Consider the following 18,413-nt stretch of genomic DNA (forward strand, 5'->3'; position numbering starts at 1 on the left):
CTCCTCTTTAAAAACTTTTCCAATTTACTCTTTTGAGAAAACTTTATATCCTCGCGAATCTCTGATACTGTTCTTAGAGGCACTTCTCCCTACAAACTCTGTCCTAGTTTGCAGGGACTTTGAAAGAATGGGCTATCTGGAGAAAAATATCCACAGACTGAGGTACAGCTAAGGACAAGAGCCCTACTTCAGTTTAGAACATAGTGGTGGACTCGTCGAGGGCATTTATGGTGCATTTAAAATCAGCAAAATATTTTACCAACTCACCCAACGACTTTTGCCCAGATGCCAAAGAATAAAGAAAAAACAGATGAAGGCATTCTAAACAGGATGGTGTACGGCCCTCCTGCCATTTATCTCGGGCTGCTCAACGCTAACCTCAATTCCTCTTCTCCCGGGAAGGAGTGTTTGTAAATTGCATCAAAATGATTCTAGACTATCTGGCAGGCTGGTCAGGCTGGACTCCTGGAAACAGAGAAGCTCTCATTTGTAATGTCATGTTGGTTTCTTATTATTTAATATGTCAGCCAAGGGAGAAAATGCCCAGATATCACAGCAGTACGTGATCAACTCTCTTCTTGTATGAAGGATTTCAAGAGGGAGATGATTACCTTGAGGTGCTTGATTATAAGAAAGAGGTGCATATCTGTCATCAGTAGCTCATAAGTATATTTTTGGTTCACTTCCTGCTGCAGATGTTTTTAAGCATTCTACTCCATATTATCGCAGTTGCATAGTTTCAGATCTTAGTGGTAACACCGTTCAAAACACGTTCAAAATATTTTAGTGATTAGAGAGCAACTTTAAATTCTGTTTACCTATGCATTTTAGAAATGCTAGAAAAAAATATTTATTTTCTGCTACACTCCATCAAGAATGTTCAAGAAGAAAGAACACAGTTTCTTTCCATTTGTTTCTAGACAATCAAATAATGACTGTTCACTTATTTTATCTAACACACACACACACACACATATATATATACTGGGCTAAAAAATGTCAATGCAAAATGCTTTTAGATACATCTACCATTTTTCGTATTTTCTTAAACTTTTTCATATTTAATGAACAATACTTATCCTAAGATGTGAATCTTACCTGAGAATATAACAAATCTCCGTGATTCAGGTACTTTAGTCTGTTGCTATCTTTGCTTTTATTGGCAGGTTTCTAAAATTTGAAGAATGTTTAAGAATTTAAGATGCTTGTTGATGAGAGATGATTAAGTTTCTCTTCTCTAGTGTCGCGTTAACTCTTTCAGACTAAGAGAATCCTATTTTCTAGATTACGTTTTCTAATAGACTTCCCCAGTACCCTAGAACTGAGGTTAATGACATTTCAGGGAGTGAATGGGAACATTGAAGAGCTTTGTTAGAAGTCTAAAAATCGATCAAGAAATCACTCACTTATGAGTTGTCAGGTTCAGAAGACATTTGAATTCAGCCCAAGCTTACTGGTGAGAAGCTAGTAGGTTGCTCTCTTTTGAGAAGGGTATGATTTTTTTCCAGGACAACTTGATATGGTGTATTAAATTACTAACAAAAGTAGTACTCCTCAGCTCATGTTCCTTTGAGTAACATTCTAAAAGTGAAGGTATGCTTTGTATCAGGCAATATTCTTATTAAAAAGAGTGATATAGGGGCCGGCCCCATGGCCATGTGGTTAAGTTCACATGCTCCGCTTCCGTGGCCTAGGGTTTCGCTGGTTCAGATCCTGGGCATGGACGTGGCACTGCTCGTCAGGCCACACTGAGGCGGCATCATACATAGCACAACCAGAGGCACTCACAACTACAATATACAACTATGTACTGGGGGGCTTTGGTGAGGAAGAAGAAGAAGAAAAAAAGAAGATTGGCAACAGATGTTAGGTCAGGTGCCAATCTTTAAAAAATAAATAAATAAATAAAAAGAGTGATATGAATATTATATTCCAGAGTTTTAAGGTTGTTGGGGTTGGGACGGAGAATGGGCCCCAGATGTGGTGGTAGTTGCTGCTTACACAGTCCAGGCTGGGCTTGGTGATTCTCTGGAGGATTCTGTTTTACATATTTTCAGGTAACAGAAATTAAAATTTGAGGAGGAGGAGATAGAGGAGAAGAAGCTAGGAGACTATCAGTGGACAGGCCCAGCTACATAGCTTACCACACAAACTAATTAGAGTTGTGAAACCTAGCTGACCTCTCCAGCCCATGCTCTGTCTGAAAAACATTAAGATCTTCCCTCCACCCACCCTCAAGAAAATGATTTGTCACCTGGGGAAGCTTTCACCACCTATGAGAATCCCCTAAGTGAAGAAGAGAAAGTATTTTCTTTGAATCCTTCCAGAGAAGAGGACTTCGTTGGGCTTGTTTTTCTATAGGTTACATTTAAAAAACAATGAGGGGGGCCGGCCGGGTGGCGCAGCAGTTAAGTGCGCACCTTCCGCTTCGTTGGCCTGGGGTTCGCTGGTTCGGATCCCGGGTACGGACATGGCACCACTTGGCAAACCATGCTGTGGGATGCGTCCCACATATAAAGTAGAAGAAGATGGGCACGGATGTTAGCTCAGGGCCAGTCTTCCTCAGCAAAAAGAGGAGGACTGGCAGTAGTTAGCTCAGGCCTAATCTTCCTCAAAAAAAAAAAAAACCTATGAAAAATGATGGGGTTTTTTTGTTAGTATTTTAAATGTAAAATTATAATGTTGAATATAAAATATGTATTTTCAAAATCCCCTCCCACCAGAAAAATCAACACAAAAAACAGGTATTTCTCTACCAACTGACTTTAGAGTCAGAAATTTCCACATTAGTTCAATCTTTGGATTAAGACAACAAAGGGATTCCGTTAACGATGTAATTCAGCTACTGATACTTTTATGGACCTAGTGTATCAAATTGGTCCAAATCCCTGGTAGAGTTAACATTTGATGAGGAAACGAAGATGCATCCCAGGTAGGGCTGCTTATTGAGGGCAGCCTCGCACAAGGCACCACTAAACAGGATCCCAGGTAGCTGTGGAAAGAAGGTTGGCAAGCCCTGAAAAAGGGGTGGCTTGTGCCCTTTTTCCTTTACAGCTATGACATACGTGTGATGCCTGGAAGGCTTAACGGGGTTGTATGTGGCAGGCTTTTCTGCTTGTCCCTGAGGCTCCAGAATATGTCATCAGAGGCGGAGTAATCGGAACTCATTAATCAGGATTTATGACTCGCTACAAATCTGGCTGGCTCTTTTTTTTGTGCTGTTGGCTGTGTTTTGCTAAGTCAGTTTTCTGGCAGATGTGTAGCATGAGAGGCTGACTACCGTATTTGCCGGGACATTTACTGTCTTCTTTTTGACCACAGGGCTTACAAACGTCCTTTAGGCGAGAGAAAGGGCAAACATAGTGTGAATCATAAAGCAGAGAACTGACTGCAGGGCCTCCCCATGTTCTTGTGTGTCCTACTTTACGGAATAATACATTCTGAAAGTTTGAAGAAAACCACACTCTTGTAAATCAAATCATATTCTGCCATTGACTTTTCGCTTTTTTAAGATTTTTATTCCCACGGAACATAAATCTTGACTTCAAAACATCATAAAAATTCATATATTTAACAGGAAAATAAAACTTTATAATAAAATAGTAGCATCAAATCGTTAATGTGATTTTAAATACAATTTCTGTACGCAATGAAAAAGTGGCTATTGTCATTGAAGAATAGGACAGAACACTAAGCGTTTTTTAAACATTCTCAAAGAACAATTGTTCTCAGAGTACAATTTCTTGTCTCAGTTTATTTAAATGATTAGTTTCCTTCCAGGAATTTTTAAACTAAAAGTAATGGCAACAACAATAACAAAAACCCAAACCCAAACCAAACAACCGATAGCCTCCGACCTCCATTCACATTTGCTGCATGCAAAGCACTGTACTAAGAGATCTACATGGATTATCAAATTTTATCCTCACAACAACTTACTATTATTATTATCGCTGGTGAAGATGTCCTAGACATGCAGAGGTATGAATTTGAAGTGTCAATTAGTTGCTCTGTAGTATTTCTCAAAGTAGTATTTCTCAGATCACCTGTATCAGAACTACCTGACACCCTTGCTAAAAATTCATCTTAAGTGCCCTGAGCTCCCCACATGTAGAAATTCTAATTCAGAGTTTGAGGTAGTAATTTGGAATTTGCTTTTTAAGAAGCACTTCAGGTTAGTTTGGTATACAACAAAGTTTGAGAATCACTTGAGAATATTCATTTTTAATATACATTTTATACATATTTTTAAAATAGAAAAGAATAAGAAAGTAAAAATGGCACATAATTCTACTCTTGTCATAAAAATTAAAATGTACAGGGGCTGGTGGCCTCATCGTTAACTTAGCACACTCCACTTTAGCAGGCCCGGTTCATGGGTTCAGATCCTAGGCACGGACCCACACCACTTGTCAGCCATGCTATGGTGGCGCCCCACATATAAAATAGAGGAAGATTGGCACAGATGTTAGCTCAGGGCCAATCTTCCTCAAGCAAAAAAAGAGGAAGATTTGCAGCAGATGTTAGCTCAGGGATAATCTTCCTCAGGAAAAAAAAAAAAATTAAAATGTACATTAAACAATTCAAGGAAAACAAAAAAGAGATAAAACTTCTCTCCTTGCCACACTCCTCATCACCAACACACACACACACACACCCACATCTACACACACATGTGAAAATTCCCTCTCCTGTAAATAACCACTATTAAGTTTCTGGTTATCCACCAGAAAAATGTTAGCATGTATACACATATACTTTGTATTATGCACAGAAAGTGAATCATACTATGTTTACTGTTCTCCATCTTTTTAACTTACAACTCAATCTCTCTACAGAGCATATAGAGCCCTACCTCATTCTTTTAACCTGCTGCATAGCTGCATAGTACTTCATTAAATATAGGCACTAAAGTTTAGTACATTTCTTATTTATCCAGTTTTTTACTATTACAAACAATATTGCCATGAATGTTATAATGTAATACATATATGTTGACTATGCTACCTCTTTCCGACTATAAATCAGGTATTAAAGTTACTATGTAGAGACGGCTATGTTTTTGAGAGCCTTGAGATTCTTCTCATTTCTGCTAGACTGAAAGGAAAGATTCTTAGCAAGAATAGTTCACATTAAAGCCGTAGTTAGTGCTTTATTTGAGTTAAACTTAATTGTAGAAACACACACTCCAATCATTTGTTACCTTAACAGGACCATAAATGCAAAAAAAGGAATCTACTAAATTGGAATATGGCAAAATGGAAGACAACAGCAAACTTAGCAAAACTGTAAGAAGGTAGGATTAGAAAAGACCCAGAAAGTAAAATTTAACTGAGTAACAGAGTTATTAGAAGGAAGATTATTCAGGCAGCAGTGATTATTTCAAAAATACATAGTAAGTTATTTCAGTGAAAGTTAAATGTATTCATTTGTTCATTCATTCATCTATTCAATAAACATTTAATGTCAGGCACTGTGCTGTGTTTGAGGATATATGGAGGGAAAGACATAGTTCCTGCCCTCAATCAGCTTACTGTCTATGGAAATACAGAAACAAAAATAATCAGTTTCTTTAAAAAAAAAAAACAAAGATGAAAAAAAGTGTTCCTTAGGAAGTCAGGGATGTTTTTGGAGAAGAGGTTTCCAGGTGGCATAGAGGAAGTAACACGTGCAGTCATTGAGGGTTATAGGAGCAGAGCGGGTTAGAAATCAAAGTGTAGTTCATGTTGCTGGAGTGGAAAGTGCAAGGTAAGAACTGTGGGAACGAGAAATGAGACTAGATAGGAGATGATTCTAGATAAGGATGTGGGGCCAGATCATGAAAGATCTTATTTGCCATGCTAAGGAGCTGAATATTCTGTGTGCAATAGGGAGCAGTCAAGAATTTTGAATGAGAATATAACACAATAAGATTTACAGGTTTAAAAAAAATCCTTGGGAAACTGGGTGGAGTTGAAGTAATTTAGCTCATAGATAATAAGAGCCTGATGAGCTGCAGCAGTTGCGTTGGTAGGCCTGGAGATGACAGGAGTCTTCATAGGTGGAACCAATAAGTCTTAGCAATTGATTGGTTGGAGAGAGGAGGAGGAAGGAGGAATTTATGATGTTGCTAAAATTTCTGGCTTGGGCAAACGGGTGTCTTGGTGGTATCATTCTTTGAAACAGAAATTAATGAAAGGAGAACAGATCTTTCTAGAATCTCTTTCAGATCTTCTCAACCCTATCGGACCCAACACACTCTTCTTTAAAAAATTGGTAACATCTCCTGAATACTCCCAAAATTTATAGATAATATAAACTATTTATATATATATAATTTTAGAACTTTAACACAGTGGCCCAACAGTAAGATAAAATATAAATAAAAGGAAAGTAATTGAGGAAAAATATCTATATCAATATGTACATGTTCAGGCATGACTACATAAAAGCAGAATGAAGTAGTCAGATATTTGGAGCTATATGTGACGTCACTGTCAGGGACCCAGCCTCCCCTGTGGAACAACATACCACTCTACTGCTGTGTCCCAAGGTTGGAAGAGAGCTCATCTTGGTTGCAGTATTGGAGAAGGCTTCATAACGCTGGTGACATTTCAGTTTGGCTTTTAAAGGAAGAACAGAATTTTGAAAGGTAGAACTAGAGGAGGAAGAAAAGATAGTTCCCAATATAGAGAAGGGTACAAATAGGGCATAAGGAAGGAAAATGCAAGGTGATCTTTGGCTTTAACTATGGAGCTGGTGTATAAAGCTGGAGAAGTCCATCTGGCTAGTTCAGAGAGGGCCTTGAAATTCTACCAAAGAATTTAGACTTTAACCATCTCAGTTGAATTTTTAGCCTGCTTCGGGAAGTTATTTGCAGTAATCATCAGCATGAATAATTTTATTTTCACACAAATATTGAACAGATCATCTTTAGGCTAGCCCTGCCCAAATTATCTCCAATTCCAAAGTAATGAAGTACAGATGAATGAGATTTTATTGTCCAAATTGATAAAGCTGCATTAAAGAGAGTTTGAAGGTAATGAGTGGATATAAAAATAGATTTCATATCTTTTCATATAATGTCAGGCTTGAAAGGATCAAATGAAGTATTTTGTGCTTTTTCTTCTGGGTAACAATCTGAGAAGAGGACATTGATAATCTCTGCTGGCAGTGATGTCAGGAGAAGAGTAAAAAGCACGTAGATTGTAAGTGCCAGCCTGAGAGAAGAGAATGAATTCCATTAACAACTTCCCAAAGAAGATGCCATGTTCACATCCTATCATTTAAATCACAAAAGTTTTCTTTTTAAAATATAAAACTGTATTACATAACCATATTTAACAGTCCTGAGGTTTGTTAATTGTCCTTGCTAAAAGATAATGAGATAAGTTTCATTCAAGCAATATTCTTCTGAGAAAAATTAATCTCTCTTATTTTATTTTATTCCATTTTATTTTTTGCTTGAAATGTCATATAGATTTTCAAAGCCTTGTCTATCTCTCTTCAATTGTCCATTTGGCTAAGGAATTAGCCCCCATGAAGCAGGAATAGAACAGCTTAAACTACTTCCACATATTTTAAATCTCTTAAATAATTAAGATATAACTGATGGTGGCCAGGCTGCAGTCAAATTCCATTTCATCCTATCCCACTATAATGTAGTTTAAGTTTGTTTGGTGGTTGTTTTTTGCTTCTTTTTTGATCCTACAGGGAAAAGCTTTTGGTGATTGAACTGCTGTATCTAATAGTACCTATTCTAAGGCAATGACTTTGAGATATTTCATGTCATTTTTTTCGTATGTTTGAAAAAAGAGAATATATAGAATTCCCATGCTAGCCTCACCACTGACAAAATTAAAAAGAATGAAAATGAGTAGGGCTTAAAACTTGCTCTCCTTGGTCCCAAAGTGACTTTTAATTTCAAGACACTCAGAGCAGAGGGCCCAAAACTAAGCTAAATCGGTTCCTTACATGGAAATCAACAGGTGAATAGAGTCAACACTGAAGTATTGTAGCATCTTGTACTTCAGCTCAGGAACACCAGGTAGCTTCCATCTTCCTATGGCAAATCTAATTGGTGGCAGGAATTTAGAGCAGGGATCTGCAAAGTACAGCCAGTAAACTACAGACTACTGCCCATAGGCCAAATCCAGCCAGCCATCTGTTTTTGTAAATAATGTTTTGTTGGAATGCAGCCATGCTCATTCATTCCATATTGTCTATGGTTGTTTTCACCCTAGAATAGCAGAGCTGAGTAGTTGCAACAAAAACTGTGTGGTCCACAAAGCCTAAAATATTTACTGTCTGGTCTTTTACAGAAAATGTTTGCTGATCCCTGGAAGACTGCTGAGGCCTCAGCTAGTCTCAGAAGGAAAGAGTGCTATGATTGATTTTTCTTATGTCTGCTAGGTTCATGGAGGAGGAGTGCCGTATATTTGCCAGCCCTGCTCGCTCCCCTTCCCAGAAGTAAGAACAGCATGATGTGAAATACGAGATGTAAAAGAGTAGATTTAGCACCAAACCCAAAGCCTGATTACCTCTACCAGAAATGGGAGGACACTGAATAGTATGCCAAAAACGGTAGCAACAAGGCAGAACGTGATGTCAGGGAAAGGAGACGGCTTGTCACCAGGGATGATAGAAAACTTATGAAACCAGATTTACCTTTCAAAATGTAAGTGCCTTAAGTTTAGTTTTCTATGGATCAAATTATGCTCATTGGCAATATAGAAAATTTGGAGGTAAACTCTGAGCTTATTTAAGAGAAGGAAACAGGGCATAGTGGTAGGAAATAATTCACTTTTCCTTGAAAAAGCGTGGCTCTTTCTTCTGCACCATCCTTCATATGCATACACATATACTCACAGCCTCAGTCCTCCCCATCTCACAAAGTTGGCTGATTGCCTATGAATAATGATAATAATCATAATAATAACATACTGAGATGTGGCAGCCAGAGCTGGAATATAAAGACAATCCTTATCTAGTGGCCAGTAGTATTTGTTTGAAGTGAGCTTAAATACAGTAATTGTAAGTGAACAAAGGGTATATATATATACATATATATATATATTTTTTTTTTTCCCACTACTCCTTGGATCCTAAGGGTTTATTCCTATACCTCATAGAGTCAGAATAGAATCCAACGAAAGACAATCTAGAAGTGTCTGAAGATTTTTAGAATGTGCTGTTAGGGATGCTTGTCATTTGAAATTCAAAAACCTCAATTTAGGACAAGATACAAACAATCAATTGATTGGCAAATTCACAAAATAAGAGATGTTTGGTAGTCATCAGCATATCTTTAGGAAGAAAACAGCCAAGTAGGTATAATTTATTTCTTTGACACACCGACAAAGAAGCAGCAATAAATATAGTATATCCAGACTTCAGTAAGACTTTTGATACCATTTCACATGACACTGCTTTTCAACAAGCTGGTAATACATAGTTTGGATCACAGTGCTGTCAAGTGGTTGAAGAGTTGCGATCAAAGAGTAGCTATCAGTGACTCCTTGTCATCCCAAGGACATTTATCAAGTGGTGTCCATCCGTAAGGGCTGGTTGCGGGCCAGTTATCCGCAGGGTGATGGAAGTGAGTGTAAGTTCAATAAATTTGCTGATAGCACCAATCTGGAGCAGCTTCTTACACCTGGCAAGACGGGAATGGCTTTCAATGACCTTGATTAAGTTGGGTTGGTAGAGCGGGACAATCTCAAAGCCAGGATGCCAGGCCAAGACACAGCGGGCAGATTTTCTATGCAGGAGGGCTTATGGCATGTTGCAGTAAAATTCGGCAGTGTTTTATTTCCAAAATTTTCTGAGGCACTATAATTAATTAACAACTCCCCATGACACCACATGGTTTAGAGCTACTTTTATTACACTAGTTTCTTAGTTTGCAAAATGGAGACTCAAAGACTTGTATTGCAATATTCTTTTAAAATTTAAATAACCATTGGTAAGTTCCTGACAGATACTGGATGCTCCATGTGAGTTTTCTTCTTCCTCCCAGTTTTCCCACCCTTGTTATAGTGGGACCAGCACTGAGAGGGAATAGCCTTGATTATATTACAGAAATTTGAAAGGAAAAAAGGATCTCCCATGACACAAAAATATTGCCATTGAACCTTAAACTACCCTCTAGCATATCAAAATATTATCCCTTAATAATATTTTAACCATCAAGTAGAATACTTTTGCAAGAATGTTTCAAAATTTTCCTAGTGGTTTTAAGAGTTTTAAGAAATTTTACCTTTAGCAATTATGGGGAGCAGAGAATATTGCTTCCTTTACTTTGTGGATCTTACAAAAGATTAGCCCCGTGTGCATGGTGGGCACTCAAAGGATGCTTGTTTTATTTGCGTTTTACACGGTCAGAAGGAATGAGTTTTAAAAAAATCAATGCTTTATAATAACTCTAAAGCAGGTGTTCTTAACTCCTTTGGGATTAGACATTCCTTTGAAAACAACGAAGGAGTAACAAGAGCCAATGAAACATCTAGAACACAGTTTTACTTATAAATTCTTATCTAAGCCTAGGTAGAGAAAGTCGAGATAAGTCTTATGTTGTATTTCCATTAGTAATGTAGCTGGACAGACTCTGGTACCTGGAGCAGTCGAGTGGCAGGTTAAGCAAGGAGAAGGCTGGTGGGTATCCTGGGTCAATCTCTTTCAAAAATAAACTCAAAGATGTCCTCAATTGTAAATGTTTTCTGCTTGTAAAGGATAAGATAGAAAGGTTCCTTCTCCCAATTCCTTAAATTCAACTGGGGGAAATAAAGAACCACTGTCAGAAAAGAAAGTTTCTGACATTTAACATTCCTTCCCCTATCCTTACTCTTGGCTTAATTGCTTTTATTTCATTGAAATAAATTGGCCAGTCAAAAGAGAGCTTCCCCAGATTCCCCCCACCAAATCGACCAACCTATTTACATTTATACTCAAAACTTCACCTTCTTTCCTATCTAATTCCAACTTTACGCACTGATTCTATTCCCTCTCATCCTGCCTAATCTGTTGCCCCCTCCCCTTTTGGATCATTCCCATCAGGTCACATGCATATCATTAAGTCTCTCACCCTAAAAATACAAAAAACCCAAAAAACACTTAGAAGAATCCTCCTTAGATTCCTCTTCTGCTAACGTTGCCACAACTCTATTCTTTGCTCCCTTTTACCTAAAACTTTGAAAAGAGTTGCCTATATCTTTGCCTACACTTCCTCTCTTAAAGTCACTGTTGAGTAGACTCTAATTAGGCTTTTGTTCCCTCTACTGCACTCAAACTCCTATTAGGTTTTAGGTATTAGGTCCTAAAATCTCCACATTGATAAATCAGTGATTAATTTCCAGTCTTCATTTTACTTGACCTATCTGTTGATCACTCCCCCCCTTATGTGAAACATTTTCTTCACTTGTCCTCCAAGCTCCAACTTTCTCTGGGTTTTTTTCTACCTCACTGACGTCTCTTCCTCAGTCTCTTTGGCTTGATGCAACTTCTCTTCTGACCTCTAAACGTTGGAGTGTCCCAAGACTTTGTCCTCAGACTTCTCTTCAATTTCTATATTTACCCTCTGGGAGATTTTATCCAATCTCATGACTTTATAAACCACCTAAACACTGACAATTCCCAAAAACGTTTTTAGCTGAGAACTTGCCCCTAATTCCATACTCATATATCTAACTGCCTTCTAGACATTTCTGCTTAGATGTCTAATTGGCATTTCAAATGCAACACCTCCCAAACAAGATCCTTGCTCCACTCCCCTCTCCCACTAATTGCTCCTCTCCCAGACTTTTCCACCTCGATAAAGTCAATTCCATTCTTGTAGTTGCTCATGTCAAAAAACAGGCAGTCATCCTTGACTCCTTTTTGTCAGTTTTCTCAGCTCTGCCTTTGAAATATATCCAACTCTACTGTTCCCACTATCATCGTTTCCTGGTAGAATTATTGCGGTAGTCTCCAACTGGTCTCCCTCTTCCACCCCTTTCTCTCTCTAACCCTTGCACATTTTCTACATACACTCATACTCTAGTCTCCAGAGTAGCCTAAGGGAGTCTACTAAAGCTTGGGTTCAGTTATGTAAGGCTTCTACTCAAAACACTCCATTTGGTTTCCATCTCATTCTGAATAAAGTCTTCACTCCTTTCCGTGACCCACAAGGCTCTACACAGTCAATTCCTCGGAACTTTTCTGGCTTCAGCTCCTACCACTCTCCCTTGCTCACTCCTTTCTAGACACACTGCCCTTCTTGTGTTTCTCTGATACCCTGAATACATTTCTGCTCCACAGCCCTTGCCGCTCTCAGTGCCTAGAACTCTTCCCACTCATAAATCTGCATCACTCTCTCTTTCACTTCTTTAGGTTTCTACTGAAATGTCGCTTACTCCAAATACCCTATATAAAATCACATACACTCACCTTATCCCATCACTCTCCATCCTAAAGCAGGGTAACTGCTGTAGTTTAATTCTTCCCACTTATCGCTATCTGACTAATATAAGTATGCTGTCATATCTTTCCTTCCATTAGGATATAGATTCCATGAATGCAGGAATTTTTGTCTCTTTTATTGCTTTATCCTCAGCACTTAGAACAGTGCTTTGCACAGAATAGGTACCCCCAAAATATTTGCTACATAAGCACTGTCTATTGCAATTGCTCAGGAGAGCAACCTTTGCTTCATGAGATTGAGCTGAAACTAAGATTACTTGGAATTCTTTAAAAATCAATCTACAACACTCACAATTTTCTCTAGAATAATCCTATAAAATAAGTGTGAATTCTTATTATTTTTTTTTTTTTGAGGAAGATCATCCCTGAGCTAACATCTTCCAATCCTCCTCTTTTTGCTGAGGAAGACTGGCCCTGAGCTAACAGCCGTGCCCATCTTCCTCAATTTTACATGTCGGATTCCTATCACCACATGGCTCGATGAGTGGTGCCGTGTCTGCACCTGGAATCCAAACCGGAGAACCCAGGCTACCGAAGAAGAACATGCGACCTTAACCGCTGCGCCACCGGGCCGGCCCCAGTGTGAATTCTCATCAAGACTTTTTGTTGTGGATGTTATTTCTACTAAAACACAAAAATGGCTTTGGTAATATATTAGTTAGGGTTAGGGTTCTTCAAAGAAACCGAACCAACAGGATGTATATAGAGAGAGAGAGTGACTTATTTTAAAGAATTGGATCACGTGATTGTGGAGGCTTGGCAAGTCCAAAATCTGATGGGGGAGGTTGGCAGTCTGGTGACCCAGGGAAGAATTTAGTTCAAGTCCCAAGGCAGTCTGCTGGCAGAATTCCTTCTTGTTCAAAGGATGTCGGTGTCTGTTCTCTTAAGGCCTTCAACTGATTGGATGAGGCCCTCCCACATTATGGAGAGTAATCTATTTTACTCAAAATATGCCAGTTTAAATGTTAATCTCATCCAAAAAACACCTTCATAGAAACATCCAGAATAATGTTTGACCAAATATCTAGGCACTGTGGCCCAGGTAAGTTGATACATAAAATTAGCCACCATAGGTAGGTTATTCCAAATAGACATATTTTGGATTTGCCTGCTTTGTGTCTGCTTCACTTACCCATGAGCTCCCTAGGCACACTGGTTTTCGGGAGAGTAGGTGATTGATAAATGTGAGGTGACTTTCATACAATGAGGCCAAAGGAATATGATGAATGACAATCAAAAATTTACTTTCACCATTAAAGGGTCTCCATCATGTTGGGGAAGCTCTTCAGCTAAATTGTCCGATCAGTTGCTGTAGTAAACAAGGTCATACTTGATTATTTATACCTTTTAAACAAACTAAGAGGTGAGTATGGAAAGTCTTCCAATATCAACACTTCCGCTCAAGGCAGCCCAACAGAATCCAGGATCTTTGATTGATGATGGCCTAGAACATCAATCTTATATACAGCTTTTCTGGACTGGGAGGAAAGTGTGAAGCCATAAGCATCGGGAGAAAGTCTTAAGCCCCACAAAATGTCCACAAAAGAGGCTTGTGGTCATTATAAACTGTAAAAGTTTAGTAACTGTTGTAATCTGTACAAACTACTTGGGTTTGGAGATCATTGTAAATACGTAGACTCCCAAATAAGAGGGTGTGTGTGCGTGTATGGTGGGCATATGCCTTTCTATTTTATTGGAAACAGTGCTCTTGAATAGTGAGCACTGGTGCCATGTGTTATTTTGTAGTTAACCCCTAAAAGGTGAGATGTCACAGGATGAGGCAATGGTTTGTAGTCATTTAATGTGCCAACATAGATTTGAAAGTCAATAAACGCTTGACAGTAAACGACTAACTGAATAAATCGTTTTAAAGTCTGCCCGTGGATGAATCTAATCTCATGAACTGCATTTCCCAGCAGTTGATACAGTGTTTTAAATGGCTGTCTTTTGTCAAGGAAACAATTTGAGTAACCTTTTAATAGACTTGAAGCTCTCCGTCTGTTTTTTGTATAGATTCAGCAAGAACTATCCAAATACGGGGTCAAGAAAATGTTAGTAGTAAGAATACAGCTATCCTAATAGATTGACACTAGTAACTCTAATTTCATATTTCTAGTTTTTCACTTGGATCTGGGATAAATTGTAATGCAGATATCAGCTGAGGTCATCCTGCCCTTACGGATTTAAATAAAATTGGCTCAAGTTTCTTTGTTCTCTGTCCTGTGGGAAGTCTAACGCTCTCCCTATTGTCACAAAGGTCTTAGAGCTCAAGTTTCTATGGACGTATTTGCTCCGAGTTCCCACTTCTTCTGGCCTCAGTGTCACTTTTGCCTGACCCCCACGCCACCCCGACTCCTCTTTTCTCTGCCGTGTACTGACCCAGATGTGGCCTACAGCCCCACTTCCTTCTTGAGAAAAATCACACAGATGAAGCACGTGAGTGTGTCGTGGGCTTTATCAAAGAATTGGAGAAACAGAGTGGTTAAGTCACAGCAGGGCAAACAACCTAAAATATATTCAGCTCTAGCCACCCAGGATGGCTTTTTCCTCTTGTATCTCCCACACACACCTTTGTTCCTTCCATTCTCCGCATTCCCTCACCGCTCAATTTCTGTTATTTCTTATTCAGAGCAGTTCAGTCTTCTTATAGATCATACCCTCAGGGCCTCATCTTCCCTCTGAAAGTATCTTTCAGAGAATAGCCTTAAACCGACAACAGCACCACTGCCTAAAGAGCCATGCCAGCCATTAAAATAGTTTTTTCATCCGTATCTGAAAAGGTGACACAGGAAGTTCCAATTCTAAATCTCTCTCTCTCTCAATTTGGATCTTCATGAACTGAAGGACTTCCTATAGTTTTTTGCACTTTCATCCTTTTCCTAACTCCATGGTAAGCATGACCTTTTAAAAGTTGAATGTCCTCTTAAAAATTCTACATTTATATTCTTATACCGGTAAGTAGATCATGGTGTAAACTCTTTGTAAGATGAGAAGCAGTTAGTGCATCTGAGCTGATTTATAGACAGAGTTTTATTTCCTAAATATTACCTATCCTACCATAACAGTTCTCTGCTTACATTATTTAAATCATTCTATGTCCAGAAAACTAGAAAGCAGAATCTCAGTGTCATACTGGAAAATTCCAGAAACATCAAATTCTAAAGTAAAGATGCTTGAATTTGAACATCCCGTAGTACGTGATGGCTGTTTGGAGCCCTTCAGCAGCATCACTAACAATTAGTTATTGGTAAATTCAAAGACCTTAGTTGCTAATAGTTCCTCAAAATAACTCTTTTTCACTGGAGCATAAAGTACATTTTAAGAAATGACTTGGTGGAACATTTGGATCCAGATGGAACTTTTAGTTCCTCAGAGAATTCATTTCCTTTATTTTGGCAAAAATACATTTATGTGTTCTCTGTGTGCCAAACTCTGTGTTAAGTTAAGCTGTACATAAATTAAATAATTTAGTTGTCACCACCGCCCCATGCGGTAGCTATTTTTATCTCCATTTCACATATGAGAAAATTGAGATTTGAGAAGGTGCAGTACCTTGTCCAAGATCACAAGATACTAGGACAGGGACTGGCAAGAGACAGCTGGCACACAGAAACGAGATAACTGAGGAGAGTTTAATGAAGGAAGTGTTTGTCAAGGTGTGGGCAGGTACAAGCAGGATCAGCAAGGGATGGTGAAGCACACAAGAGCTAGCAACAGTGGAAGCCTTTACAACCCCTAGGCCTCCAGGGCCCAGGGGAGGAAGCACTCATTGGAACCTGGAGAGACCCGTAGCCATGAGGGAGGAGATACTCAATAGAAGCTATAATCTCAGGTAGAGGAAAGCAGATACTGCCAAACTCTGGCCCAAAGGGGTGGGAATGGACAGAATAAATTTCTCGACTCTCATCACACCCTCTGATCTGCTAGTGCCTTCTATTGGCCAAACTCAATCTTAAGGCAGAAGGCAAAGGCACCTGTGTGATACAGTCCATAAAGGTGAGCCTCCTTTAAGAGTAGAAACTTAATGAATGTAAACCTCTCTTCCTCTCATATTGTGCATCATGACCTCCCCAACACATGATCTAAAAATCCCCAAGTTGTAATGTTGAAAAAAGGGCCACAGCCTTGTCATCAAACCAACAGGGCTTTCATCAGGCTGTGCATGATTTGGAATGTAAATCTCTAAAGAGTAACAGCTGATGAAAGTAGACTTCAGTAATCCTATAAACTCTTAATTTTCTGTGTTTTGATAAAACAGGAGCACTAGCAGGTCATACTATGATAGTATGGACTGAATGTTTGTGTCCCTCAAAATTCATATGTTGAGGGGCCAGCCCCATGGTCGAGCAGTTAAAGTTCCACGCACTCTGCTTTGGCAGGCCGGGTTCACGGGTTCAGATCCTGGGTGCAGACCTACTCCACTCATCAGCCATGCTGTGGAGGCATCCCACATACAAAGTAGAGGAAGATTGGCACGGATGTTAGCTCAGGGCAAATCTTCCTCATAGACACAAAAAAGTCATATGTTGAAATCCTAACCACCAATATGATGGTGTTAAGAGGTGGGGCCTTTGGGAGGCAGTTAGGTCACGAGGGTGGAGGCTTCATGAATGGAAAGACATGAGAGAGCTTGCTTCCTCTCTCTCTGCCCTCCACCATGTGTAGATACAAGAAATCAGTAGTCTAGAACTTGGAAGAGGGTCCTCACTAGAATGTGACCAGGCCAGCACCATTATCTCAGACTTCCAGCCTCCAGAACTATGAGAAATAGATTTCTATTGTTTATAAGCCACCCAGTCTATGGTACTTTGTTATAGCTGCCTGAACTAAGACATACAGTACATACCATGAGCCTGGCATACTTTTGTATAGAGGCCTGTGGTATGCAGAGTAATGACCTAAAGGGGCCCACATCCTAATCCCCAGAACCTGTGAATATATCTTACATAGCAATAGGGACTTTGCAGATATGGTTAAAGTTAAGGACCTTGAGGTGGAGAGTAATCTGGATTATCCAGGTGTATCCAGTCTACTCACATGAGTCTTTAGAGCAGAGAACCAGTCTCAGCTGCAGAAAAGCAGAGACACAGCAGCATGAGAGGGACTTGAACTCCTCTTGCTGGTTTTGAAGGTGGAGGAATGAGGTCAAAAGCTGAGGAATGTGGGAAGCCTCTGGAAGCGGGAAAAGGTAAGCAAACAGATTCTGCCCTGGAGCCTCCAGAAAGCCCTGCCAACACCTTGATTTTAGCCCAGTGACACCTGTATCGGATTTCTGCCCTACAGAACTGTAAGATAATAAATTTCTCTTTTTTTAAGCTGCTGAAGTTGTTTTTTAGGGCAGCAATAGAAAACTAATACAAGGCCCTTCTTTTTGTTTCAGGGTCAAAAGAAAGCCTCTCAATATATAAGTTTCTGGATGTATGATGACAGACACCAAAGGTTCAACAGGCCCCAAACATCAATCTTTAAGCACTGGATCTATTTAAGGTTTAGGTAGAAGCTATGTGGTTGCATACCAGTGTTACTTGAGAGTGGATTGATGCTTCACACAGTTGTTTTTTAAATATCTCTGCCCCATCACTGAAAAAGTTTTGTTTTGGGTAGCAGTGAAACAGGGGAGAACAGGCTTTGAAAAATGGTCCCACAGAGCTAGTAGCCTAACTCCTGGATGTGTAAGTAGAAGAATAAAACTCTTTAAAAAACCACCAAGTCAACCTTCAGTATACAGTACCCCATTCTGCACCGTCATTCTCTGCGGGATTCCCGATCACTCTGTATTCACCATGGAGGTAATCAAACACTGCTCCTCAAACACCAGATGACTCTAATCGCTGTCTGTAGCCACACATGAAGTAGAAATGGAGGTGTTTAAGCTTAAGCCACCTGTGCCCGAGGGGTTACCATAATAAGGATAAGAGCGGTTTAGGGAAGACCCAGTTATCCAGGTACTAACCCTAATTCTCCTCTCCTTTATGCAC

This window comes from Equus asinus, chromosome 1, assembly GCF_041296235.1.
Source record: "Equus asinus isolate D_3611 breed Donkey chromosome 1, EquAss-T2T_v2, whole genome shotgun sequence".
Taxonomy (NCBI): domain Eukaryota; kingdom Metazoa; phylum Chordata; class Mammalia; order Perissodactyla; family Equidae; genus Equus; species Equus asinus.